Genomic DNA, 27,930 nt, shown 5'->3' on the forward strand with positions numbered 1-27,930 from the left:
AAGATACAAAAAATTAGCCGGGAATGGTGGCACATGCCTGTAATCCCAACTACTTAGGAGGCTGAGGCAGGAGAATCATTTGAACCAGGGAGGTGGAAGCTGCAGTGGGCCGAGATGACGTCATTGCACTCCAGGCTGGGCGACAGGGCAAGACTCTGTGTGTGTGTATGTGTGTGTGTGTATATATACATATAGGCTCTGTCCCTCTGTCCTAATCTGTTTGAGCTGCTATGACAAAATACCATGAACTAGGTAGCTCATAAACAACAGAAATTTATTTCTCACAGTCCTGGAGGCTAGGGAGTCTATCAGCGCACCAGCGGATTTGGTGTCTGGTGAGGGCCACTATTTGGTTCGTAGCTGGCACCTTCTCACTGGGTTCTCACATGGTGGAGGAGGAGAACTCTATTCTCTTCAGCCCCTCATGAGGACACTAATCCCATTTGCGAGGGTTCTGCCCTTGTGACCTAATCACCTCCAAAAGCCCACACCTGCTAATGCCATCACCTTAGAGATGAAATTTTAACATAAGAATTCTGGGGGAGACACCAACATTCAGACTCTAACAGATCGTATCATGAAGTATCTCTGACGGCAGCTGGGGGATCCAGACTTTTGTTTATAAAGTGGAAGATTGCTGTGCCCCTACCTGCCTATGGAGCAACTGTAGTTTAAGAGGGAAGTGCTTAATTATCTAAATATGGTGTACCTGGCCCTGCATCTGAGGAGGGGTGTTTTGGCGTGGGAGGCCTTTGCAGCACGTCTTGGGTTACCCACAGGCTTTGGTGTAGAAATCTGGTGCTGGTTACCCCACATCCTATATCAACCTCTATGGACCTTGGGTTGATGGTTTCTTTTCCACTTTTGTTTAACATTATTCTATGGTAAGGGGTAAAAGAAACAAGTGTCTGACTGGAGGAGAAATAACACAAAAGGGGAAGGAGGGGAGGATGTGCAGTGAATGGAGTCCAACTGGGAACCCATTACCTAGAATAGAGACGAAGTAAACACCATGTCCCAGTTACTCTCTTAAACATTCAATTTGGGAGGTTGTCATGGCAACAGATAGAGGTTTCTTGATCCAGCCCAAGGCTCCTCTCCTGTCAATGTCCACTTCTGCTTCCTAATGCTGCCAGAGTGCATAGGCCCTGTCAACACCAAGGGTGAAGGCGAGGAGCCATCTCACCTGCCTTTTATTCATTTGCACATTTGCTCTCTGCCGCATTTTATAGTCATAGCATAAAATCTAGAGACAGCAGTGTCTTTGGAATTTGCCCTTGAAACCAAAGGAGCCATATGTCCGTGGCCCTTTGTCACAAATGCCTCAGGTTTTTCTTGTGGAATTGAGGGTTCTGGGCAGGCTCTGGGAGAGGGGAGCTGTGTGGGAAAAGTTATGTGGCCTTTCCTCATTCAGGTACTTTGTGAATATAACAGGGATCTGATCTGTGTGGCAGGATTATTATTATGAAGTCAAATAGGATAAGAAACATGAACCCCTTTTGCAAACTACAGTCTTCACTGTTCATATGTCAGGCACTGTCCTGGTTGGTATAGGCCAACTGCTGAAACAGCAACCTGCCAACTTGTTCACACAGTAGCTCAATGCAGTGTTTGGTGAGTGGCCTCCCTCCACACTGCAGTTCTGCCACCCTACGGGACTGCCAGCTCCTCTACTGGCCTCTCTACCGTCAGCCAGCACAGGGAAGATTGAAGTTGGAGGACAGCATGGTAGGTTTGCATTGTCAAATCACTTCCACCCACTTTCCATAGTCCAGAGCTCAATCCTGTGGCTATTCCTCTGTGTAGGGGAAGCTGGGAAATGTCATCTAACTGTGTTCCAAGGAGAGAAAGGAAGCAGGTTTGGAGCTAGTCTCTACCATAGAAACTAAGTTATGTATTCTTGTTTCCTACTACAAGCTGGCATCCTACCTGCAGCCTCTCTCACCTCTTGTCCACCATGCTTAATACTGTCCACTTAATCTTCCTAAAGAAGAATCTTCCCCTTTATCACATCTATTCCCCATCTTCTAGATCAACTTCAACAGCTTCCACCTGATACTGAAGCTATTCTTGCATTCCTTTTCCCAGTGTTATTTCCCATATTCGTTAAAATGGTTCCTTCTGTGTCCATACAGTTTTTTGAAGCATTTCTGAGTCTCTTATCCTTTAAGGAAGGAAGATAGTTAATCCTCTCACCCACCAGGTGACTTGTCAGGTGCCTGATGGGTTCCTCTGTACAAACTTAGAAACATGGAGATCCAGACTCCATACCTGACCACTCTCCACCAGAACAGGGTTTCCCAGTCTTGTACAAGCATAAGAACTACCTGGGGCATTTTCCAAACTCCAGCCCAAATGTGTGAATCAGAGTCTTCAGGGAAGGAGGTCCCAGATATCTGCAATTTAACAAGTGCTGCCGGTGATTCTTGTGCCCGGCCTAGTTAACGGAACACTATCCTTAACCTAACCAGGGCCCATGGGAGTATCCAAAATCCACAAGGGTGAGTCTAACAGTGGAAATTTAAAGCCCTGTGACATTCAAATGTAGGAGAGATTTGGTAGGCAAGCGGTCTTCTACTGCTCTCAGGTCACCCTGAGGTATATAGCACCTCAGTCATTTTATATAGTGACCTTTAGCCTTAGGTTCTGCTCCATGGCCCGTGGAATTACACAAACAGTTGCAGCCTTGTTTACTGTTTTGTTGGTGTTGGTGGTGGTGGTGTTGTTTTTGCAAAGCTACTCATCCCTATCCTCAAAGTATAAGGTTCTTGAAGAGGAGAATGTTGGGAAAGAGATAGCAGGGATGGAAGAGGGCAAAGGGTAGGTGAGACAGAGGAGCACTGAAGTGGCTTATGATACAGAAAACCCAGTCTTCAAACCCCAATCCTCTTTGGGCCCATGAGCTGTGTCTCTGCATTTTCAGAAGTCGGAGAATCAGTTTGGAAACCAAATAACAGCAACAGTGGCTAACTGCTATTCTGAACACCTTAGTTACGCTGATTCCTTGAATTCCATGGAGTAGGTCTTGGTGCTATTCCCAATTTACAGATGAGGAAGCTGAAGGTCAGACTGAGTCCCCTCTGGATAAATGCACAGAGCTAGAACATTGTAGAGCCTGGCTTCAAACTTCATCCCCTGGCAATCAGAATCTGTGCTCTTTCCTGCCTCACTTTACCCAGCCCCTTGTAGCTTAATAAGGAGAAATTGCTGCACTAAATCAGAAGGCATTTTTCCAATGGTGAGCAAGAGTGAGATGACCAAGGTTTTGCCTTTAATTCTCCACAGATGGCAGTGAATAGTCCAAGGTAAAGGTCAGATTCCAACACTTAAGACAAGCAAGCAGGGCAATTACTAGATAGGGTGAGTCAGAGCTGCCTAAAGACCCACCTGTTCTAGAGTCTCCTTCCCACTTCTCTGCCATAGTGACATGAACTCCATTCTTTGATCAACCCCTTTGGATTAAGGAATGTTCCTTAGAGGTCCTTTAAACAATATACATATGCTACTCATAGTGGGCTACCTATGGATGCAGTAGCCCCAGCTGACACATTAGCTGGGATTACTTTATCAGGTCAGTAGGCAGAAGGAAGAGGACCAGAAGGAAGCAGGTAAGAGAGACCAGGAGTATCGCATGCCACTGGGAAAAAAAAAAGTGTACCCATTGTGCACTGTGGGGGTGGCCACCAAGAGCAGATTTTGTCCCCTGGCCAGTTTGCCCAAGAGGTGGCCTTGGCCCAAGTGTGTCAGTCAGGATTCTAGAGTAAGCTTTGAAAATCATCTTTGAAAGGATGAAGCCCTTGACTTGAGAGAAATCTTATGTCTATTCCAGTCGACTCTTCTTCCATTACTAAGACCTAGACTCATTTACAGATATGTATGGCAGAGTCCCACAATTAAAAAAAAAAATACAGACTATTCGCCAGGCACTATAAAGGTGAGATATAACAATAAATCTAAAGAATTTTATAATATTGTCCATGGAATTCAGTGGATTCCATCAAGTCCTCGCAGGATTCTAGCAGCTTCATTCCTCCTCAAGGCCCAGACAAGTTAGGCTGTTATAGCACCACATAGGAGACTGAAAGCAGGGGTGAGAATAAAGCTGCTGCTGAGTTGAGTTTACTCCCTGGCAGGGAGGGGAAGGGTGTCCAGCCTCACTGCTAGGACTTTCCGAGTCATTCTAAGACACCTGGCATGGTCAAGGGTAGCAGGATCAGGAAAGGATTATAATAGATATAATTTGTAAAGCATCTCTCTCCTATGCACCAGACATTGTGGTGACATTCTGTTTAATCTAATATCCCTACTCCTTTAGATATATTGTGATTATTTTACATGCGAAATCTGGCTTCTGAAAGGTTAGGTGTTTTGCTGAGGGTCCCATGGAAAGTGGCAGAGTTGGGGTTCAAAGCCAGGTCTGACTAACTCCAAAACCCTTTAATGTATGTTCGTAATTAAAGACAATAAAAATGAAGTCAAGGTGCTTGAAATGCACTTTTCCATGCGGCAGCTGTTTACTGAAGCCTACCAGGTGCCAGGCCCTGGGTCTTGTGGGGGAAGTCAGTTGGGCCCTGGCAGAACTTGCGGCCTGGGGGTCTGGGAAAGTGGCAGCCACTGGGCATTTGGAAGGACTGCAGGGGGAGGGCAAGAACAAGGCGATGGGAGCTCCAAACCAAGGGACATGGTATCAGGAAAGCACTGAGCAGAGTTTGGCAGCACAGGCAGGGAAGAAGTTGGGGTTCAATTCAAGTGTGCAATTAGGGGAGAGGCCCAGCTAAGCTCAGGCAGAGAAGAGGGAGAAAGCCATCCACCTCTTCCCCTCTCTCTCCTGTAGATCTGTTGCCAGGTCAGATTCCAGAGCAGGTAATAGAGGGACACCAGGCTCTCCACCCTGGCAAGACCCCAGGACCCTCTCTTGGTACTCACCTCCCCCAGGAGAGTAAGGATACTGCTGGAGAAAAACCATGGACTATCTCTTCTGGTTCCTCTCCCAGTTTAGGTCACCCTAAAGGTTGATAAGAGGCTTATCTAGGCCTAACACTCCTCAGAAAACATTTTTCATCTGTGTGCCAAGAATTGCTCTAACTAGGGCGAGGCACTTTTCATTCCAGAGTGGGAGAAAAATGCCTCTCAAAGGGAATGGCTTGTTGGTGAACACTGTGGAGTGAAGGAATACCCAGGCTTCATTTTAAAGAGTGGTTATCAGATGCACCTAGTTGATGAGAGGTTTGTGACGTAGGGGATGGTCAATGAAGAGCTGGAAAAAGAGACCCTGTGATATGGTTTGGCTCTGTGTCCCCTCCCAAATCTCACCTCGAATTGTAATAATCCCCATGTGTCAAGGGAGAGATCCGGTGGGAGGTCATTGAATCTTGGGGGTGGTTTCCCCCATGCTGTTCTCGTGATAGTGAGTGAGTCTCACGAGTCTGATGGTTTTATAAGCATCTGGCATTTCTCCTGCTGGCACTCATACTCTCTCCTGCTGCCCTGTGAAGAGGTGCCTTCTGCCATGATTGTAAGTTTCCTGAGGTCTCCCCAGCCATGCAGAAAGGTGAGTCAATTAAACCTCTTTTCTTTGTAAATTACCCAGTCTTGGGTATTTCTTCATAGCAGCATGAGAAAGAACCAATGCACTGGGGATGGAAGACAAAGACAATCTGTGTCATGGCTCTGCTCCTTGGGATCGGTACTGACTTCCCATCAGCTGGGTTCAGATGAACAGGTGGTAATAACTGAAAACGGTGATCCTGAAGTCACAAATCAGATGGATCCTCCCCTCATGGTGGCTGTCTCCTTCAAAGGAGCATGTGCACCATTATCCTATTATTACACAGACATACACAGTATGTGTGTGTATTACGTGTATACAGTTAACCTCCAAACAACACGGGAGTTAGGGGCACCAACCCCTCCATACAAGTTGAAAATCCATGTATAACTTTTGACTTCCTAAAATCTTAGCTACCAATAGCCTACTACTGATGGGAAGCCTTATGATAACATGAATAAGCAACACACATTTTGTGGGTTATGTGCATTATATGTGGTATTCTTACAATACAGTAAGGGGATAAACAAAAGTTATTAAGAAAACCATAAGGAAGAGAAAATAGATTTACTATTCATTAAATGGAAGTGGGTTATCGTAAGTCTTCATCCTCCTCATCTTCACATTGAGCAGGCTGAGTAGGAGGAGGAGGAGGAGGAAGAGAAGGGGTTGGCCTTATTCTCTCAGGGGTGACAGAGGTGGAAGATCCACTTATACTTATCCATGTATAAGTGGGTCTGTGCAGTTCAAACTTGTGTTTTGTAAGAGTCAACTGTATACACACACACATAATATACAGGATACACATATAAATTTTATGTGTATATATAATATGTATACATATACTTTTCTCCTGAGATTTGAGGTCCAAAACTGAAATAACCACATCCACATAGTATTTGGCACACACCATGTACCCAGCAAATGATATTGCTGTGTAAATCCATAACCATCTTTGCATTTATTTTATATTTACCAATTGTCAAGTAATAGAGCATTACAGTGGAGTTCAGGAAACTTGATTTTTGGTTCTGCTTTCTGCCATTCTGTTATTTTCAACTGGCAGCTTGGGTTTCTTCATCTCTAAAATAAAAGGATTGGATAAAATGATACCTGAGGTCCCTTTCAGCTCTAAAAGTTGATTCTTTGATTCTCCTGTGTACCTCACTGTGTAAGGTCCCATGGGAGGTTCCAAAAGGACTCTGCTCTCAGGGAGTTTACAGTATACTTGGTGAAGGGCCTTGGAGCTCCCATAGCCTAGGTTGAGGTCAGCAAATGTTCTCTGTAAAGAGTCACAGGGTGAATGCCTTAGACCTTCAAGGTCTAAGTCTATACAGTCTTTGTTGCAGCTACCCAACTATGCCATTGTAGTATAAAAGCAGCTGTAGACAATATGTAAACAAATGGACATACTTGTGTTCTAGTAACACCTCGTCTACAAAAACAGGTGTGGGTTGACCCCTGACCTAGGTACCCTACTAAGAAGGAATTGAACTGAATGTGGCATGATGCTTAGAGCTGTGGATTTGGCCTTTGCTGCAAATGGTGATGAGGTTGGAGGAGCTGCCTTCAGTGGGAGTGGCCGTATTCACCTGTCACTGTCCGTTCCATGAAGCACTGAGATCTGGCAACCTCGGGGTTGAGTTGTAAAACGAAACACTCTGAATTACTTGGAGAACATTCTGATGTGAATCCAGGTTATTAATATTCCTATCCTGCATGTGTTGAAATATTCACAGGGGCTGAGGCTTAGGACTTTGTTGCCAGGTCCATAGAAAAGTTTCTGTGGTTGCAGACCCAAGTCCTCATGTGGGAGACCTGGATGAAGGCAGAACTCATTCCCTGATTCTACCACTATGCCTTTTCTCACTTCCCCTGCACTTGGGGTGCTATTCTGACAAATCATTCCCTTGATATTTATTGCTTAGCCTCCTGGCTCCTGCCAAGCCACGTGCTGCTGACACATGCTGCTCCTCTGAGCAGTATCCTAACATCTGTGTGCTGGGACATAGCCACCTGCCTATGGGAAGGTAGCTAGTCTTCCCTAGTGGGAACTCACAGCAGGTCTTCCCAGGATGTCACCATGTGAAAAATATAATGATTACCTCGTTTCCAAACCAATTTTGCACACCAGGTGAGACAGCCAAGCCACTCAAACAGGAAAGCCATTCTGTGAGGCCCCAGACAACCACTCCCAAGGACAGATTACCTGAGAAAGGAGAATACTGTCTTATGAGGTCACGCATTCCTAAAGGTAAACACTCGGGGCAGTTTCTGCTCTTGACTCCCCTACATTCTTGATCAAGATACTTGGCCTCTCTGGGGAATTTTTCAACCATGAAACAGATGGAACCACATTCCTGGGCCTGCTGGGTGCTGGCCTTAATTCAGATTGTATAAACTCATGGAATCTGCTTATGGTCTCTGGCTTTGGTTAAGTTACTTTGGTTAACTTTCACATTAGCCACTTTCATTGTGTGTGTGTGCATGCCTAATTTCCTCATGTTCCAGGCCTTTTTCCATAGTCTCAAATGCCATGATCTGGCAGGAAATTGGTTCTTTCTTATGCCAACAAGTAATAATAAAGGGCACTTTTGCCCACTATTCATATGTTTGTATTTTGGGAGTATTTTTTAACTGATTTTGTTGCTGACGTATGTAGTAGACGTTTGTCCTTCTTCATTGCTACCCGGTGCCATTTGAACATGCTTCTTAGGCCCAGCATCTTCAAGGCAGAAGCCAAGAACTGGCTCTCTAACCCCATTTCTCTTTTGCTTAATTTAGCTAAAGTGAGTTCTGTGGTTTGCAACAAAGAGCCCAGATCATTATTTCTTTTCTTTTCTTTCTTTTTTTTAGTTCTGGGGTACATGTGCAGGATGTGCAGGTTTGTTACATAGGTAAACATGTGCCATGGTGGTTTGCTGCACCTATCAACCCATCACCTGGGTATGAAGCCCAGCATGTGTTAGCTATTTTCCCTAATGCTCTCCCTCCCCGTATCCCAGCCCCCAACAGGCCCCAGTGTGTGTATGTTGTTCCCCTTCCCGTGTCCATGTGTTCTCATTGTTCAGCTCCCACTTGTAAGTGAGAACATATGGTGTTTGGTTTTCTGTTTCTGTGTTAGTTTGCTGAGGATAATGACTTTGAGCTTCCATGTACCTGCAAAGGACTTCATCTCATTCCTTTTTATGGCTGCATAGTATTCCATGGTGTATGTGTACCACATTTTCTTTATCCAGTCTCAGATTATTATTTCTTTAGAAAAAAAATTATAAATGGAATTTTCTTTTGACTCTTATAGATCCTATGATATTAATTGTAATACCTAATTTGAGTGCTTCTAAATGTCTCATTAGGATGTTTAGCACCAAAGATTTCTTTTACAACTTCAGTAAATTATTTAGGATGCTTTTAATAGAGAAAACAGAAATGTCAATCCAGTATCGTAGGTAGGGCTTGTATGCACACAGAATCATCTGAGTTGCTGGGCCAGCCTTGGGAGGCCTGTGTAAAGCAGATCACACTGTGAATTCTTTCTCCTCCCTCTCCATCCTCTCTTCTGTTACCCAAGTGAAGGCTTCTCACTGAGTGAAATCAAGTTATAAAACTTTCTGAAAGCCTCCTTCAAGGGAAAAGAACAATAGTAATAACAGCTAACATTGACTAAATGCTTACTATGTGTGTTCTAATAGCTTTATGTGAATTTTTTTTAATGTGATAGGATTTTATTCAATTTTACCTATATGGGTTGCTAATTTCTAGCAGTAAATTAGAGGCTGTAATTCTTGTTAACAATATAAGGCAAAAGTTATTTTTTTAAAACAACAATCATATTGTTATGTTTAATCCATATTTTTCATGAAAGTACCTGTTAAAAATATCCTTGTAAATTTTTTAAACAAAAGCTCAAAAATTTTGTTGTCATTGCCATTAGTGTCTTCTTTGAGTGCACGCTGGGTCTGCATAACAGATTTTAGAATATATCAAGGCACATCCTCAATCTGCTGAATCTAATCTGTGTTTAACACACACCCAAAATACAAAATACTAGCTGCATACTGCTCCCTTCTGTAATACCCACAGTAAGTCTCTGTCATTACCCACAACTGCAGTAATTCTAGAAGCTTTATGTGAATTTATCATTTAATCCCCACAACTCTATGTATTAAATACTATTATTAGGATTGTATAGATGAGGAAACTGAGGCACTAGTGATTAAGTGGCTTGTTGAAGGCCACACAGCTTATACATGTTCCTAACCTATCACCTCTCCTAAAGAGTGGCCAGAGGGGCCAATGTGGTCTGCCTGGTGTCTGGGGGTGAAGGAACAGTGTTCCCTGGCTACCTTGAGTTTTGTTTTTTTTAAATTCTTTCTTTAATTTCTTTCTTCCCATCCCTTTTCCTGAATACTATAGTAGGGTTGAATATTGAGAATATACTAACAGAACCTGTTCACTTTACATGTCCCAAGTTTATATGAAAATTTAAAAAGGAAAAGGGCTGATATATATATATATATATCATTATAGTTCTAATGTATATAATATATATATATATCTAATATATATATAATATATATATTAGTTCCCTTTAATTATTTTCTGGTGAGAGAGTGAATGGGTGAGGGCAAGAGCAGACATAACTGTGACCAAGTGTCGAGGATAGGAAGCGTGAAGGAAGCTTCAGCAGTGGTTGGAGGGAGGTCGAAGGTGTGGGCGCTGGGCACCCTCTGTGGGTCCATGGACACTGTGCCCAGTTGACTTCCTTTACTTGCCCAGATTTATCTGCTTCTTTCACCACTCTTGATACATGGTGTTGGGTAATACATGGCCAGTTTTTTTTTTTAATTTTTATTTTTTGCTTTAAGTCCCGGATACCTGTGCAGAATGTGCAGGTTTGTTCCACAGGTATATGTATGCCATGGTAGTTTGCTGCAACTATTGACCCATCCTCTGAGTTCCCTCCCCTCACCCCTCACCCCGCAACAGGCCCTGGTGTGCGTTGTTCCCCTCCCTGTGTCCAGGTGTGCTCATTGTTCAGCTCCCACTTATGAGTGAGAACATGCAGTGTTTGGTCTTCTGTTCCTGTGTTAGTTTGCTGAGGACAATGGCTTCCACTTCATCCATGTCCCTGCAAAAGATGTGATCTCATTCATTTTTATGACTACATGGTATTCCATGGTGTATATGTACCACATTTTCTTTATCCAGTCTATCATCGATAGGCAAATAAATGCCCAATTTAATGCTCATGTCATTCACTACTTGAGTAACAACATGTAAGACAGTTAACTGTTATCCTTACCCTCAGCCTGTTGAATTCCCATCTGGTCAGGCTTCACTGAAGATGTGGTCTTGGTGGGGATATCTGCTGACCATGAGCCCTACCTTTAGTCAACCACATGGAGAAATGATTTGACTTATTTGTGTCAATCTCAAGAAAAAAGCTGAGGGTTGATTTTAAGATTTTAAGTGGAGAAGCCAACTTTAGCTTAACACATCAAAGAACTTTCTCAAAATAAAACTTCCCCAACAGAGCAATGGGATATCTTGAGAAAGGTGGTGAGTTTCCCATAAACAGATGTATTTTAACAGAGGCTGAATGATTTCCACACGGCTTGCTATAGAAAATATTCATGTATTTGGGCCCAACACCTAGTACTGGGCACGTAGTAAGTGTACATTAACCAATAGCAATTGTTAGCAAGTTTGTTCCCACTCTAGTGGCCCATGTTTTCACCTTCTCCTTAGTTTACAGTTTTATTTAAAAAGGAAAAGTGAAAGTGGTCAGTACCTCTGTTATGTGAAAGTTTGTCAGGGTTAGAAATGTGATTGAACGATGCTGTGCTTTTGTAGTGCTAAAGTTACTCAGAGTAGCAAGAGAGGGATTTTCTCTCCCGTGTCCTGTAGTTGATGTAACTCACACAAATTTGAGGTCCTCAGATATTTATCCGGTTTATGTTGTAACAAAATTGAATTGAAGATATTTGAAAGCAGATGCATTGATCTTTACTTCCACATTCTCTACAAGTCTTTGTATAAAGCTAAGCATTTTGAGTTGCAGATGAGATTTTCAGAGCTTGATTGATTGTTGAATAAAGTCTTGCCCACCATAGTGATCATATTTATAAAATATTAAACATGCTAATGGTTCCCTTTTGTCCAAAATATATTTTGCTCAGTTACTTTAAAATAGATGTGAGAACTTCATAGTTTGCAGTGGCAATGTAGACATTAGAATTTCAGACATTTTCCTTTTATGAGCAATTAGATGTTTTCTGCTCATATGGCCTTATAAAATCTCCCCCATCTCTGAAGATTTGGAAACCAGGTCATTCTCAGTGAGCTTCAGGACCAACTGGAGTTTTCCGGTTTTCTAATTGCTAGCATCTGTTTCCTACAAGAATCACTGGACCAGAACTGCTCTTTTGGTTATTGATGGGAAACCTCTCCTCAAATATCTCAAAATGCTTTTCAGACCTCTGCCCAGTTAGCTTGTGTGTATGTGTCTGTGTGTATGTGCACACACAGGCACACATATGCACAGATACACAGATGCACATATAGACCATGTATTCTCAAGGCAGAGGGGTAATTATCACCCCAAAGGGAATAGAATTGGTTTGTATGGGGCAAAAATTACACTTCTTTTATATATAAAGCATAAATATATACATATAGCCCTTAAAGAGATATACAGTGTATCTGTGGTATTACATCTATATAAGGGGTGATTAAGGAAACATGTTTACAAAAGTTCCTTGAGGGAGGTGATAATGAAAATAGGGTTGAGAAACACCGACTTACAGCAGATATGCTGACATGTAAATACACGGGCATTTCTGCATTAACATACAGGCCACCCATGCATATGATGCATATGTATCTGTTAGGCATAAACACACACTATGTAGGTTTACCCAGGGAATTGGATTGGTAGTAGGGCAGGACTGAATTCTGTGGTCCTTCTAAAATTCTCTTCAGTAAAGAATCTCTCCATGAAGGATTTGTTTTCACTTTCAGGTCCCCCACTGAAATTTTGTTTTTTTAAAAATAAACTGTCACTCTCATTTTGACTTGCAGGCACTCTAATTAACATCACACAGCCTTCAAACACAGAGAGTACACATTCGCTGTCATTCTCTGGAAAGGCTACCTGTTAGAAATGAGCTGGGTCAACAATTCATTTCACTAGACATCTGCTGAGCATCTCCTATGTGTGGGGCATCACAGTGTATCCCACAGGATGTGGAGAAATGGAGGACGAGGCCCCCAAGGCAGAGTCAGATTTAGAGGTGGACTTTACAGGTGTGAGCAGCTGATACCACTGAGAGTGGGGAAGGGGCTTGCCTCACAGCCTCTAGAACTCTTGATAAAATTTTCTCTTCCATCACTGCCCTTTATCAACCTTATTCTGATGCCCATCTTTCCTCTTGTTAATTATTTTTGCTATGATCATAAGTTGTTTTGATTTTGAGTGCCCCTAAAGCCTTTTAGGAAGTAGATGGTATACACAAATCCACAACATAACAATTAAAGTCTGATTTTTAAAAAATCTTGTTACAGATTCACACAGTTTCACCCAATAGCTGTGTTTGACAAGGCTGTCAAGTATCAGTGTTGAGTTCCTCACATTCTGTCTCATTAACCTCTCTTTCCACTGCTCACACATACCCACTCCCAGATGTGTCTGCAGAAGCTTTCTTTTCCTTCCCTCATCTCTACATTCATCAGTTCTGTAGATGGGACATGAGGAAACCCCATCTTCCTCTAGTACAAGCCTGTCTTTAGGAAATAATTTCTGGAAATAGTGGTGTATTAGTTTGCTATTGCTGTGTAACAACTTACCACAAATTTAGCAGTTTAAAACAAACACCTTTCTTATCTCACAGTTTCTATGGGTCAGGAATCTGACAATGGCTTAGCTAGGTCCTTTGCTCTGTATCTCAGAGGCTACAGTCAAGGTGTCAGCTAGGACTGCATCTTTGTCTGTAGTTCTGAGTCTTCTTCCAAGCTCTGGTGGGTGTTGGTAGGATTCAGTTTCTTGCAGTTGTAGGATTGAGGCCCTCAGCCCCTAGAGGCCGCCTACAGTACAGTGCCACCTGGCCCTCTTCACAGGAAATTCACATGATAGTAGCTTACCTTTTTAGGGCGAGCAAGAATCTCTTTTCTAGCAGCTTTCACCCAGTAAGGCCACCCAGGATAGCCTCTCTTTTGCTTAATTCAAAAGCAACTGATTTAAGGTCTTGATTACATCTGCAGAAAATCTTTCCTTTACTATGTTCTGTTGGCTAGAAACAAGCCATAGATCCCATTCACACTTGAAGGGATTATGTACAAGGCATGGATGCCAGAAGGCAAGGGGATCTGGGGATAACTTTAGGGTCTGTCTGCTGCGGGTGGCTTGAGCTAATGTTCCTCCACCCATGATAACAGTAGTCAGGTGCTTCATCTTATCCTCACATGGACAGCTTGAGGAGAGACTTGATATAGGTCTATTTCACATGAAAAGAACCTGAGTTTCAGAGATCCAGTCCCTTTTCCAAGATCACAGAGCTGGTAGTAGAATAACCTGGTCTTGAATCCAGGTTTGTCTGACATCACACCAATCAAACAACAATCTGTGTGCCACTTAAGGGAGCTGATAGTCTGAAATACTCCAAGGTTATCATTATATTGCAAACACAAGTTTTATTTTGACTTTTCTGGATGATCCTCAACTTTGTTTAATCTTCCTAAACTTAGATTAAGAGCACATTTCTGATCTTGGACTTGGCATCAGTACATTTTCTAAGGCAAGGTGAACACCCTTACTATGTAACAGGGGTTTTCAGAAGAATTCACCTATACTGCAGTGTGAACATTATTATTTAAATTTTTGCTATGAAGAAACTCACCTGCTGGCAGGCTCAAAGAGCTTGTGTGACACTACACATATATGGTTGATGGGAATGAGATGTGAAACCCACCATCCTTCTATCACACTTGGGCACTTGTTGGCCAACTCAAGTGGTTTTCTAAAACAAAAAGGAAGAAAACAGTAAAAGTTGAGATGGAGGATTCTTTGTTTCATTTAGGCAGTTATATTTTTAGCTGCTCTAACTCGCCGACCTATTGCTGGAATTGAAACTAGTGACTTAAACATGAATGGAAACCACTTTAAAAAGTAATAGCAGGGCACTGGTGCTGCCTACAGTGAAACAGGGTGAGGCATTCCAATGAGTGCAAAAAGTCTAGCCTTGTTTTGTTTGAGCTTAACAGTACCTTTCATCTGTAAAACACACAGTAGCCCAGAAAGAATATTTGAATAATTATACAATTTAATTGTCCTAACAGGTCTGTTCACATGACCCAACTTTCCAGATGAGGAGAAGAGTTGCAGGGAGAAACTCCATGTCTTCCCCAAGGTTGCCTGGTTCAGAGAAAAAGCAGGGTCTTGGGCATAGGGATTCACTTCCAAGCTCCTATTCTACACTTCCCTTTCAAAAACATAGAGGCATATATGGATGGAGATGTCGCTGGAGAGAGTGCATGGATTTGAGATGAATCCCATCATAGACATACAGAAACACCCAGGAGTTAGACCCAGAGTTTAGCCATCAATGTCCTGATGCTAAAGTTCCTCAAATTGCTAGCCCAGGGCTGGTATTTTCACTATACCATTCTAAAGGGCAGATATGACTTTCCCTGCAACTCTGTCCATTGGGGAATTTTGGTATCTTTAATGGGATGCCTACCTTGCTCCAGCTAATTTCTGGCAAATTTTAATATACCCTATTTGCAAAACAGAACCACTGCAGAGATTGCTATAAAGAGCAAGGTAGGACTTTCTCATTTGACCATTCAAATTAAACCATATTACCTGACTTATATGCTTATTAACGTCATGAGTACGATGTTGTGAAGGCAGCAATAGAGATACTGGTCAAACAGTAATATTAGGCACAGAAAAGTGGCTAATCTAGAAAACTACTTCCGTTGATCTACATTTCAATTTGGGGGTTTTTCTTAATGTTTTTACCATAATTTCAAAGCAGTTCTGAATTTTCCTAGCCAAAATGATACCACCTTTTTTATAGAGATCATATCAGGAATTAGAATATTTATAGAGCTATACAGCTTCCACAGGATGCTGAGGCTAATCGTTGGAGAAGCTGGAAAAGGGTGTCTCAGGTCTTAGTGATGACAATCAGGAAAGGAGACGATGTTCTCCTAAAACACTACCTGGAAAGCATCAGTGGGGTGGGGAGAGTACTCAGCGTCAGAGTCAGTCTTGTTGTGTGTCTCTTCCTCCTCCCAACATTTTGACAAGAGTGAAACAAGATTCAAATGGATGTCAAATGCAGCCTAGATGGGCAGATGGAATCCCACACATCAACACTTCCAGGCTGCAGAGCAGTTCTAGCCATGGGGGCAGGAGAGTCATGCTGCTGCCTGGGAAGGGGAGAGCCTTGGACCCTTGGTACTGACCCTCTGTACTCAGAACCCGGGACTCATAGACTGAGACTGGCCTTTAGCTTTCTCCTCAGACATCCCCCCTCTGCCAGTGGCTGCAGCTGCACTGAGCCTGCAGAGTTTGGCGGGAACCCTGTTTGTCTTGACCTGGAAAGGATCTGCCCTCCTGTGCTCACACTATTAGCTGGGCCAGCACCACAAAGCACAAGGGAGGAACTTGAGAAGTCGGCAGCAGCCTTTGTTCTCAAAATGCTTGTGGTGTGATTTCATACTCTTTCTAATTTTAATCTAAACTTAACCTTTGAAGGCAATTTAATAGAACCCTGCTAAAACAAGGATAATAGTTAAGCATGGCATGAATCTCCTCAGGTTTTTTAATGGCAAGTAGCCACAGGGATTCATGCTTTGGAAAGGTGGCTGGATCAGATGATTCCTAAAGCCCCTTGTGATGGTTAATTCATTTCAACTTGACTGGGCCATGGGAGGCCCAGATAGTTGATCAAACATCCTGAATGTATCTGTGAGTTTAACATTTGAATTAGTGGACTGAGAAAAATAGATTGCCCTCCCTAACGTGGCTGAGACTTAATCAGTTGAAAACCCGACTTGGCAGAGTCATGGAGGCAGAACCACCACCCCAGCAGGCTAAGAAGGTGGGACATCAAACTAAAAAGAACTATTCCCAGACCTTAAGATGTAATAAAATTTGCCTTGCTAGGTTTTGGACTTGCTTGGGATCCATCACCCCTCTCTTCTTTCCAATTTCTACTTTTTGTAATGTTTATTCTATGCCTATCCCAACATTACACTTTGGAAGCATATAATTTGTCTGATTTCACAGGTTCGCAGCTGGGAAGGAATTTTGCCTCGGGATGAGTCACACCTCAGGTCTCACCTTTACCTGATGTAGATGATATTTAGATGGGACTTTGGACTTCAGACTTTAGAATTGACACTGGAATGAGTTAAGACTTTTAGGGCTGTTGGGGTGGAATAAATACATATTGCATGTGAGAAGGGCATGAATTTGGGGGGGCCAGGGACAGAATGCTATCCACTAAATTGTGCTCACCAATTCATATGTTGAAATCCTAATCCTCAATGTGACTGTATTTGGAGATAGTGCTTTTAGGAAATAATTAAGGTTAAATAAAGTCATAAGAGTGTAGCCCTAATCCAATAGAGTTCGGGGATGTATAAGAAGAGGAAGAGAGACATTCTCTCTCTCTCTCTCTCTCTCTCTCTCATTCTGCCTTTTCCTCTGTCTACCAAGTGAGGACAGAGCTGGTAGGCAGCCATCTGCACACCAGGAAGAAGACCCCCATAGCAATCAAATTAGCCGGCATCTTGATCTTGGATTTTCCAGCTTCCAGAACTGTGAAAAAGAATTTTGTTGTTGTTTAAGCCACCCAATCTATAGGATTTTGTTATGGCAGTCTGAATAGGCTAAGACTTTAGCGTTGTGATTATAACAACACAAAAATGTATCTTATATTTCCCTCACAGGTCAACCCTGACTGTCAGTTAACAAATCAATAAACATTTTCTGGATTTCATCTGTCTGCAAGGCACTGTAGAGAATATAGACGTGTGAACAACATGTTTCTTTCTCCAATGGAGACCACAGTTTAGCAGAAGAGATAGAGCTTGAGTGTGTACACCAACAGGAATCTAATTTTAAAGGGCAACAGAAGATAGTGCTGAATGTTGAGTTCAGAAGGAGGGGCCATAACTTCTGGCAGGACAATTATCAGGAAAGGTTTTGTAGAGTGAGAAGTGATGTTAATAAATATCTCTAGGAAGCAAACATTTTGCAGAGCTTCCCACATACCAACTAAGTTAATGGGGTCAAATGCTTGGGTTAAGTCCACAGTGCCACTCATGTTGCTATTCTCAGCATCTTCCAGTGGCTGCCAATGAAAGAGTATCAGGTCTCCAGTTCCATGGGCAACACAAGAGACACACTGACTTTCAAGCGGACACACTGCCACTGATACATGTGAGTAGTTCATGGAAAATGACTCAGGTTCATGCTGTCCTGGAATTGTGTACAAACAATATGACCCCAGGGTCTTCTGTCCCTGCACAAGACTTCTTTATGTTGGGCAAGGTCACATTTACTGCCTCTTTATAATCGAAGCAATTAAGTGACCCCACAAGTGGTTTAGCTACTAGTTGCTGTACTTGTGGAATAGAGTGGACATTGTATCCTTACCAGGTTCTCCACCCAGTGAATGAGCACAAAGGAAATCTCAGCTCTGAAAACCAAAAAGGACTTCATAATTTAATTGAGCCCAGTTGTTTTCAAGTGTTTCCTGGTGGCAAGGAATTCTTTTTTATGTCAACTAAGTCATGTGTGGAGCCTCACTATAGAAAAAAAAAGATTAAAGAAGGCCTTCTTTGGCTTATCCTGGCTATGTCCTTCTTGACCCCAAAGTGGCCCTTAAGGCACCTTCACAAAAAGCTGGAGCAGACAATTCTACCCTTTCCATTTGCAGACATCACTACCCTCTTAGGCTACAATGTCCTTTCATCAGAATGAATGCATGGCAAGATTTTTACCTGCCTGCAGTCACACAGCTAATCAGAGGCCAAGCTGGGAGCAGAACCTGGGTTTCCTGACTCCTATCCTAGTGCTCCTCACCATCTGGGTAGCCTTATTCAATGGTACCAAGGATTCTGACCAACCTGCATTCCTGTTACACCAAAGAATCCAGTGATGCTGGGGAAATCAATGATGGTGTGTCAGGATCTCAGGGTATGAGCAGGGTTAAAGGCACTGTGCTAGTCTGTTCTCATGCTGCTAATAAAGACATACCCAAGACTGAGTAATTTATAAAGGAAAGAGGTTTAATTGACTCACACAGTTCCACATGGCTAGGAAGGCCTCACAATCATGGTGGAAGGTGAATGAGGAGCAAGGTCATATCTTACATGGTGGCAGGCAAAACAGAACTTATGTAGGGGAACTCCCCTCTATAAAACTATCAGATCTCCTGAGACTTATTCACTAACATGGGAAAGACCTGCCCCCATGATTCAGTTACCTCTCACTGGGTCCTTCCCATGACATGTGGGAATTATGAGAACTACAATTCAAGATGAGATTTGGGTGGATACACAGCCAACCCACATCAGGCACCAAGAGATAATTGAGGCCTATACATGGGAGAACAACTACAAGGACCCTTTACTTAGATCTGACCCTTTACCCAAAGAAAGTCACTGGAAGGAGGATGACCTTTGGAAAAGGGATGCAGTCAACCCAGAGTGGCCTGGTAGGGATGGGGCCAAGGCAATAAATACCCAACTTCACATGCATTAGGACTTCTGATCCTAATTGCAGCCAGAGGGCAGGGAGCCCCTTGATGCTATTCCCACTGTCAGCCTCCAGGCCCCAAGCAGAGTGGTGAGGCTAGAGAGTAGAGGGCAGATCTGGAGGGACACACAGGCGTTTCCAACCCAGCTGCTAAGAAAGGAGTCACTTCACTGTTGTACTGCGTAGAGCTTATTGAAACACAGTGTTTTAGGGATGAGCCTACTTTTTATAGAAAGGTACCTATGGGAAGAAATTAGCAAGGAGGTCAAATACACATATTTCCTGCTCTGCTGTACTAACTGGCATAGCAACTTTTAGATTCTTCCCTGAAAATTAGAAAATGTGAGATTTAACCCTGAAGGTAGAATGAATTGCTTCATGATGTGCTCTCTGTTATCTCTCGGACTATCTCTTACCACTCCCTACCTCACTGCCCAAGTGACAACCACACTGAACAACAGCCCAGGGCTCCCAGAGGGGCCAGGCTCTTTCTCCTCTCCCACAGGTTTCCCTCTCTATGTGGATGTTCCTTATCCTCTTTCCCAGGGCTTAGCTTCTGGAGGCCTTTTCAGGCCCTCCCTCTGGCATGACCAAGCTAATTTCAGTGTCTCTCTTGGGTGTTTCCCTGTCTCCCATGTACTTTGTCACTGCTCAGATCCCGTTGCCTTAAAAGAGTATAAGAGTGTGCTGAATGTTCTGTGTCTTCCCCGTGAGGCAGCAATGAGGTCAAGGATGGCAGTTACTGACATTGTTTCCCTGGTATTAAGACAGTGCCAGGCATAGAGCTGCTCAATGGATGTCTTTGGAGGGAAAGAAATATTTCTTGAGCCCCAGTCGTCTCATCTTTGAAAAGAAAGAAAGCATTGTGGAAACCTCAATGAATTCTTCATGAGTGATTTTGAACGGATGGCTGTAAACAAAGCTACTCACTGAATGACTTATGTTTTTCCTTTAAAGTCCACCATCAGAACTCCATTTTGTGGGTAACTATCCCCAGCGAAGGCAAGAAGACCATGAAAGAAGCCTTGCCCTGCAGTGAACCAGGGGAGAGCATCCTGGTGACCTGTCATTTGCAAACGTCTGTATGTTGTTTCACAGTTTATGAAGCACACATACTACATTACCTAGGACCTCAAAACAAAACTGTGGGGGTGGGGCACTTAGTACAAGTGTCATTCTCCTTTTACTGGTAGAGAAGACCTGGAGCGCCCAAAGTCAAGTGTCTTGTCCCAAAGTCACACAGCCAGGTAGAAGTCAATGTCAGGCTGGGCTCCGGAGCTCCTGCCAAGAGTCTTTTCCACCCCCAGCATGGTGAGTCCAGGGATAGCACAGGTGACAGCACTGGCATTGTGGAACTGAAGACAGCAGACTCCCAGGCCAGAGGGCCTGGAAAGTACTCGAGAATTATTTCTACACATCCCTCTCATCTTGAGTACAAGGCACAAATGCACCGATGGCTCCTCTAATGTTTTATTTGTCTTTTAATCCCAAGTACTTTTTTAAATCTCTAGGGGAAAACCAGTTCAATTTTTGCACTGGTTTTCTCTTTCCTTTACTATGTTCCACTAAGTGCTTTCCCACACTCTCTTTGATGCTTTTCTTGAAGGGCCCAGGTTCTATTCATCTCTGTGATGATGTTTTCATTCAAAAATATAGTTTTTCTGAGGCCCTACTATGTACCGGACATTGTTCTTAGTGCTGGGACTACAGCAGTGAACGAAAGAGATATAGTTCCTGACTGAAGGAGTCTTGTGTTCTAGTGGATGAGACAGAGAAGATATAAAGAAATGAGTAATTTCAGGTGATAAAAAGTGCTATTAAGGAAATAACTGGAGGACTAATTTAAATGGGAGAAGGATATAAAAGACTTATCTGAGAAAGGCATTATATTTTAGGCCCTAAGGCAGGTTCTTAGCCCTTATCAGGTGAGGAAATATTTGGTGAGTGAATGGGTGTATGCATACATTTAAATGAATGGATGAATGAAGGGTTGTCTATATTCTCTCTTTATGCAGGCATTTCCCCAACCTACCTTGTGCTACCTGTTGCCTACATGCCAGCCAGTCCATACCTAACTCTTCTATGTATCTCCTCAGAGGTCCCATGCATCTGTAACTCCTAAGGCCATGATATGCAGGAGCAGGGTAGCCAGAGTGGAGCTATAAGGAATGCCACATTCACTTTTCCAGCTGATTGTTACAAAACTATTCTCAATGTGCCAAGCACTCCTCTTCCTGTCCTGAAGGCTGTATATTGACATCACTTATGCAACCCCAACCCCCACTAGATAGTATAGGGACACTACTTGTTTGATGACACCTTGGTGGCTCTGTGCGTGACAGCACATGCCCTGTCCTAGAATGTATGCATTTTTATGGCTTCCTAGTAAGAATGCTAACAAAGTCCTCCCTGGCATTCCTCTCACCCTCTCTCCCTCCCTGTGCTGCTGCATGAAATTTAGATCGGGTGAGGTCAGGCTGTGAAAAAGTCCCTGGGTAGAGGTCTGAGGATTTAACAGATTTGTTGAGCATTATGGGCTCTCACTGAATGTATATTACAAGGAAGCCCAGCTCCTTTATTTTATTGGCATTTCATTTTCTTCCATTTCCCTGACCTTGCAGGCTTTTCCCTGTGCAGCTCATAAAAGTAGGCAACCAGGCTCAGTAATGCACCTTGTGCTTGAATCGTTTCTCACCTTTTACCAAGACTTATTCCATTTCTGGATTTATCATTATTCTTTTCAGCTCTTACAAACTCCAAATGCATGTCATATAGACTGATTCCCAGACAAGAGATAAAAGTGTCAGTCAGTACTAAAAGCGAATCATTGACTTCTTAAATGTCCCTTATTAAAACCACTCATCTATGCAGCCATGCAATCTGAGACAAACAGAGTTGACCCAAGTCTCCATGTGTAAAATGTCTCATGAGTTGCAGAGTCACATACCACATGATAACGTTTCAGCCAATGATGGACCCCATAGAAGACGGTGTCCCATAAAATTACAATACTGTATTTTTATTATGCGTTTTCTATATTCAGATACACAAACACTTACCGTCGTGTTACAGTAGCCAACAGTGTTCAATAGAGCAACATACTGCACAGGTTTATATCCTAGGAACAATAGACTACACTGTATAACCTAGGTGTGTAGTAGGCTGGAACTATCTAGGTTTGCGTAAGTATACCATATGATGTTCACTCAATGACAAAATCACCTAATGATCCCTTTCTCAGAATGCATCCCTATTATTAAGCAATTCATGACTGTATAAAAAATTTATATCATGAATTCATCCACTGAAAGGACTGGAAACGCCTTAGAGATGGACGAACTCGATTCCTGAAGATACTGAGTCCCAAGCAGGAGCAGCAAGGACATGCCCCTAGTGACCCACACTGATAAGACGGAGTCAGGACCAGAATCACAGCCCCTGCATGGTTAGGTGTCCAGATTTTGTTCACCTTTCTAAACTACAGGTTCCACAGCTACCTCTTCTTACACAGAAACCTTCCCCTAAAGCTGGGCTCCCTCACATTTCCCGTTTCTCACGTTGGTTTTGCCATCTTCCAACGTTCCGAGATCAAAACCTCAGTGTCATCCTTGACTGTCCCCTGTATTTCTTTCTTTTTTTCTTTTTTTTTTTGAGATGAGTCTCCCGCTATCACCCAGGCTGGAAAGCAATGGCACAATCTCGGCTCACTGCAACCTCTGCCTCCTGGGTTCAAGAGATTCTCCTGCCTCAGCCTCCCAAGTAGCTGGGATTACAGGCACCTGCCATCATGCCTGGCTAATTTTTTGTATTTTTGTAGAGATGGGGTCTCACCATGTTGGCCAAGCTGATCTCGAACTCCTGACCTCAGGTGATCCACCCTCCTTGGCCTCCCAAAATGCAGGGATTATAGGCATGAACCTCTGCACATGGCCTGTCCCCTGTATTTAATCAGACATAGAGTCTTCCTCCAGAGTGGTTCCCTTGGTAGATGGCCACCAAAATCGAACAGCAATATGAAAGTGCAGGGTTTTCCTCCCACCTAGGCCAGCCACCCACAGAGGTGGTAACTAAGGGACTCCACATTGTATCTTATTGAGGATCAACTGCTTACAGAAAAGGAATGTAATATCCATTATGGTCTTTGACAAATATATAATCAGATTTGCCCACTGCTTAAACTCCCTGGTTGCAAATCACAAGCCTTGAGAAACTACATTACTTTTTCAGGTATATTTAGAAGCTAATTGTTTAATTTTCTTGGAACTTACATATTACTTACTTCTGGCTCCTTAGTTAGTTTGTAAAAAGTTCAGGATGTTTCACAATTTCAGAAATTATATACTATAAGAAGATACTACTCATCTAATAAGTAAATGTGTATAAAATGAAATAGCAATAAGACAGAAAATAAGGCCAGGTGCAGTGGCTCACACCTGTAATTCCAGCACTTCGGGAGGCTGAGGTGGGCAAATTGCTTGAGCTCGGGATTTCAAGATCAGCCTGGGAAACATGGAAAAACCACATCTCTACAAGAGATACAAAAATTAGCCAGACCTGGTGGTGCATACTTGTAGTCCTAGCTACTCAGGAGGCTGAGGTGTGCAGATCGCTTGAGCCTTGGAGATTGAGGCTGCAGTCAGCTGAGATCACACCACTGCACCCCAGCCTGGGCTACAGAGAGAGACCTTTTCTCAACACAAAACAAAACGAAACAGAAAATGAAAATAAGCACCAAATGAACCTGTGAAAAGGGTCAATGCATGCTTCAAATAATGATCTTTGAGCTTCTTAGAAGGCAAGGAGGGAAAAAAAAACACTGAGTTATAGAATTCTCTTTTTGAGAGTGAAAGAAGACAATTTCTTGGAGAAGCTAAAATTCCCTGTCATTGAATTACTTTGAAAAGTATTTTTTTCTGTTTATAAAAGTAATTAGATAACTTTTGATAATGTTTTGGTTTCTTTCTAGTTTTTTTTTTTAATTATTGGAATCATACAACCTATACATTTTGCAGCATGCTCTATTCACAACATGATATCACTAGCGTTTTCCCTTAACATTAAGTATTCTTTTCTTTGTGGCTATAAATTCTAAAGCCATCTCTCTCCTTTTTCGACTTTTATTTTTGTTTTGGGGGTACACGTGCTGGTTTGCTACATGGGTAAATTCCACATCCCTGAGGTTTGGTATATAAATGATCACTGTCACCTAGGTAGTGAGCATAGTACCCAATAGGTAGTTTCCCATTGCTCACCCCACTCCCATTCTGCCCCCTCTAGTAGTCCCCAGTGTCTATTGTTCTCATCTTCATGGCCATATGTATTCAATGTTTGGTTCTCACTTGTAAGTAAAGAACATGCAGTATTTGGTTTTATGTTCCTGCCTTTATTTGCTATCTGAATCAGTATGGTACTGGCATAAAAAAGACAGATAGATCAATGAAACAGGATAAGGAACCCAGAAATAAAGCCCCACACCTAAGGCCAGATCTTCAAGGGTGACAATAACAAGCAATGGAGAAAGGACTCCCCATTCGATAAATGGTGCTGGGATAACAAGCTGGCCATATGCAGAAGATTGAAACTCAATCCCTACTTTCACCACATACAAAAATTAACTCAAGATGGATTAAAGACTTAACTGTTAGACCTAAAACTATAAAATTCCTGCAAGAAAACCTAGGAAATACCATTCTAGACATCAACCTTGGCAAAAAGAAAAAAGTGACTAAGTCCCCAAAAGCAATTGCAACAGAAATAAAAAATTGATAAGTGGAACCTGATTAAACTAAAAAATGTCTGCACGGCAAAAGAAACTATCAACAAAGAGAGTAAACAGACAACCTACAGAATGGGAGAAAATATTTGAATAGTATGATGCATTTCACAACAGTCTAATACCTAAAATCTGTAAGGCCATTTCTCACGTGGTGGTTTATAAGTAGTGTGTGGGAATCACTCAAAAATATAATGAACAATGCCACCAACATTTTTAAATAGAAAATGCAGTAGAAATTTTGGGTGATTGTTTCATCTAGTAACTGTAAAAACTGAGGCCGGGGCATTAAAATGTGATTCATAGAGAATGATTTTTCACAGGTGTAACTCTTATGCAGTAGGAATATCTAATCTTGTCAGACCAATGTGATTCAGTACAAGGCAGAAGGCTGGAAGAGTGGGTGGAGCCCACATAGCCTTAGTGGACCTTTCCTAAATGTCACTTCCCAGAGACGGGCTCTTAATTCAAAGCTGCTTTAAGGTTTTGAGTTACCAGGGAATCTATTCAGCTAGTTCAGTCTTTAAGATATTGAACAATGCCTTAGTGAATGAGGAAAGAATGTGACTTGCTTAGAGGGTCTCTTGTCTATTCAAGGAGGTACTTTGGACTGGAAAAAGGGGAGGAAATGCTCCTTCCCCTGAACTCTGAAGATTGGTCTTCAGTTGGCACATATAATACATGTGTCCTGGGTCCTCATGGCACTGTGAGATATGAAGGGAAGATTCTTATTCTAACATTATGAATAAGGAAAACAAAGCTCGGAGGAGGTAAATGACTTGTCCAAGGTTATATCCCAGTTAATAATGGAACCAGAGCTCCACTTAGTGTTGTCTAACCTGACCCGTAGCTGTTGTGTATCCCACCCTGTTGTGCATTTCTTTCAAACCCTGGCTGTTGAGCTCCTTTCGAAGGCTGATCCACAACTCTCTCATAACTATTATTATTATTACTTTTTGAGATGGAGTTTTGCTCTTGTTGCCCAGGTTGGAGTGCAATGGTGCAATCTTGGCTCACTGCAACCTCTGCCTCCTGGGTTCAAGACATTCTCCTATCTCAGCCTCCCATGTAGCTGGGATTACAGGCATGTGCCACCATGCCCGGCTAATTTTTGTATTTTTAGTAGAAATGGGGTTTCACTATGTGGGTCAGCTGGACTCGAACTCTTGACCTCAGGTGATCCACCCACCTCAGCCTCCCAAAATGCTGGGATTGCAAGCATGAGCCACCGTGCCTGGCCTCACAATTATTTTCAGTCCCAACTTCTAGCACAGTTGTTCTCCAAGTGTGGACCCTATACCAGAAGCCTCAGCATTACCTGGAAAAGTGTTAGAAATACAAATTCTTGGGCCCCACCCTGGACCTACTATGTTTTAACAAGGCTTTCAAATGGTTCTGATGCGTGCTAACATTGGAGAGCCACTGTTCTGGAAGTTCTCAATAAATATTGTTGAATACTTCCTAGAATACCCACAGACTTTCATTGAAATATATAAAATATTTAGAAATTCCTACATATATTTTTATTGGAATGCTTATGATGCCTGCTCAGGAATCACTCATTGTTAGCCATCCCTAGTCAGAGAGAAGAGTATTTTATCACACAATGGATGAGGAAGCCCAACACTATGTTCTTGGATGTGGAAAGCACTGAGGGAAAAAGCACCATGTGCAGAGGCAATATGATGGATGGGTCAGACCAGGTATAAGATCATAATGTAGTGCTGTTTATTGAGCACTTATTTTGCACCACAAACTATCCCTAAATGCTTTACATGGACGATCTCTTTTAATTCTCACCACAACTTTTTAAGTACCACATCATATTTCTACTTTACTGATGAGCACACTGAAGCCAGGAAACTTTCCCAAGATTACAACCCTAGTAAGTGGCAAAGTCTAGTCAGACCCAAAGACCAGGAGCTTCCCTGCTATTGTCTTTTGTCATCTTGCTCTGTTGCTTCCAGAGGGGAGCCCCACCACTACAGCAAGCGACAGGGAAAGACACTGAGTGGAGACCCAATGGGCATCCCTTGCACCTAGAACAAACAGCACCCTATGCATTTTTGATGTTTAGTATTTGCCAAGTAAATGAATGAAATGAACTATACACAACATAATTCTAATAGAAGTAGTCTGAAGAGGCTTTCCAGAGAAGGTGGGGTCTGAGTTAGTATTTGAAAGTAGAGACAGATAATGCTGTCCAAAAGAGAGAAATGACATGAACAAAAGTGCAGACATAGCCAATCTGAAGCTAGTCAGAAGAGGTGGGCAAGCAGTTTGCCTAGAGGGGAGGGGAGGCAGGGGAAGAGGCCTTGAAAGGGGAGCATTTATAACCCTGGAAAAAGAAAGTAAAGGTCCCTGAGAGGAAGCTCAAGGAGTTTGGATTTTATTATTAGTGCAAAGTCATTGGAGGGTTCTGAGTATGGGCTCAAAAGGGCCAAAGAAATAATTTAGGATATTTTATTGTATGCATTTATTATTTTTAATTTACAAATGATAGAGGTAAGTTAGCTAGGCCCCAGATCTGGGAGGTTTGTTGAAATAGCAACTAGAAGATCATCTTTCAAAAAAAGTCACATACTATTTTTATTCCTTACAATTTGAATGTAGCAAGAATAATTACAATATGCTTGTCATTAAAACTTGCACTGGAATTTGATAAAAAGAGGTTTATGGTTCACTATAAACAGCCTGAAATAGTGACATAGGGAAAAGGATGCAAAATACAAAAGGCCACAAAATCAAAAATAAAGAATGAAAAAGTTAATATAATCCTTGTTATTCAAGGGTGAAATAAAAATAATCACCCAATCTGTTTATTATTTAAAATAC

At 42.4% G+C, this 27,930-nt stretch overlaps 1 protein-coding gene across 5 annotated transcripts in view; it reads left to right on the plus strand.

Moving 5' to 3' along the window:
* The window catches only part of LOC105489525 (chloride intracellular channel 5), a 137,755-nt gene that overhangs the window by 14,923 nt on the left and 94,902 nt on the right, over positions 1 to 27,930 (plus strand). The window contains exon 1 of one of the 5 annotated variants that reach the window (XM_071096962.1): positions 5,532 to 5,551. The exons of the other annotated variants lie outside the window; for them this stretch is intronic. The gene's annotated coding sequence lies outside the window, so the exon portion shown is untranslated. Of the gene's footprint in view, positions 1 to 5,531; positions 5,552 to 27,930 lie in introns of those variants that run through there. 5 annotated transcript variants of the gene reach the window in all.

The sequence above is a fragment of the Macaca nemestrina genome, chromosome 5 (assembly GCF_043159975.1).
Source record: "Macaca nemestrina isolate mMacNem1 chromosome 5, mMacNem.hap1, whole genome shotgun sequence".
Lineage (NCBI taxonomy): Eukaryota > Metazoa > Chordata > Mammalia > Primates > Cercopithecidae > Macaca > Macaca nemestrina.